We start from the raw sequence: 1,765 nt of genomic DNA, 5'->3' as shown, positions 1-1,765 counted from the left end.
TCAGCTGATATTTTAATTCTCTTGGTTTCAGTTTAAGATTACGGGCTTTGATGAAAGTTGTACACTACTGGATGCTTTTGCTCATCGATATTAGCTCCCTGAAACATGCTGCCAACGAATGATTAATGATGCTTGTCGGACAGAGGCATGAAGAAGCGACAAGTACAAATTCATAAGCGATGCCCACATCGGTCACTTTCGATGCATTGACCGTCCATGACCGTCCAGCAAAATTTGCTCATACTTTACGCTGCTGCCAAAAACGTTGAGTGAGGTTCATGAGTTTTCACAAGTTATTTGCCGTACAAGTGATGCATTCATTTGCACTCTTGTTTGAACAGACAATGTATACAGAGGGATAGAAGTGAAAGCCAAGATCACTGCGTTCGATTTAACATCGTGGTTCAATGTTGGTCCGTGCATTCAGTCTACATGCAGCGTCAATAGTTTTTTTTTCTCGTAGCACGTTTCAGAGTATACTACTTTCTCTGTGTAAACGCTGAGTGAGAGGATACTTTTCAAATCTCGCGTAGCATCTTTGCAAGCGGGAAGACTTGAAACCGGCTCCTTGTTAACGGAAAAAAGTGGGATATTTTATTTTTCAATATGCTCTACTACTACTGCGCTGAATGTCTTCACTTTATAGGAATGCTTTAAATGCTTATATTAAAATAAGTTCTGGGGTTTTATAATTTCATCGGTTTTAAAAATTCTTACAATTTTATTGTGCCAAAATAACGATGAAATTATCAGACACTTCATAGTGCCTTGTAATTTCCGATTTAATGTTCACCACCTGGATTCTTTTACGTGCACCTCTTATAAGCACACGTATGTTTTTGCATTTCATTCCCATCCTAGCACTTTCTAAAGAAATGTCACAAAATGTTATCGACCTGCGGCGAAGGTTCCTGTTAACATATGAGGTAAATTATACTATATTGCGAGCAGCATGGAATTTAAAACTACGTGTATGCGTCATAAACGGCCAAAAATTGCTTCTGCCTCCTTCGCTATGATGTGAACAACTACGCAGCAAGAGGCACTTCGGCAGGAAATATTACACGACATATGCCACGTCGTGTATATATCGTGGCAGCCCACAGGGCTCGCGCAACCTGCCGACAGCGGGCATGTCTAACGCAGAAAGACACCCCGCCGTTCTGCGTTATACCCCCTCTTTGATGTGTAGAAATTTCTAGCTCCCTTGCAGCGATGAATGCAGAAAGGAAGATCACATATTATGCGATAACTCCGCCTATAAAAAATTCTGGCAGGTATTCGCGGTGCCAAAGTTCAAAAGTAAGCTGGTTCTTTGACAACATAAAATTGTGTTGGCGGACCCCTTGAAGCTGGTCAACTACGTGTAATGCAAGTTTACATAAGAGAACGGTGTTTTGTGTCGTGTATGCCCACGCTGTTTTACTGTTAAGAAACTAATACACAAATAGAGAAGAAAGCTGATTGTGAAAGAGAAGATTGTGCGGATGCGAGTGCACGCGTAAATCAGATTAGCGCCTTTTTATTACAAACAAACGCACGCACACCTACCCACACGTTAAAGACGTGTGACTCACTTTATCCTCGAGCGATGAACTCTCCTGTTTAGCAAGAAATAAATCTGATTTCGGACATTCAGAGCCAGGTGTCTCACGCTTATTTAAACAGGCCAGACGCAATCAATATTGCACTGTTGCTTTGTTTCAACAACACAGCTCGGACGAAGTCGGCTTTCGCTTGAATCTCCTGCGGGCGAACATTGCTC

The sequence above is a fragment of the Rhipicephalus sanguineus genome, chromosome 4 (assembly GCF_013339695.2).
Source record: "Rhipicephalus sanguineus isolate Rsan-2018 chromosome 4, BIME_Rsan_1.4, whole genome shotgun sequence".
In the NCBI taxonomy this organism is placed as follows: Eukaryota; Metazoa; Arthropoda; class Arachnida; order Ixodida; family Ixodidae; genus Rhipicephalus; species Rhipicephalus sanguineus.
The sequence above is the reverse complement of the archived record's forward strand: the minus strand, read 5'-3'. Positions refer to the sequence as shown.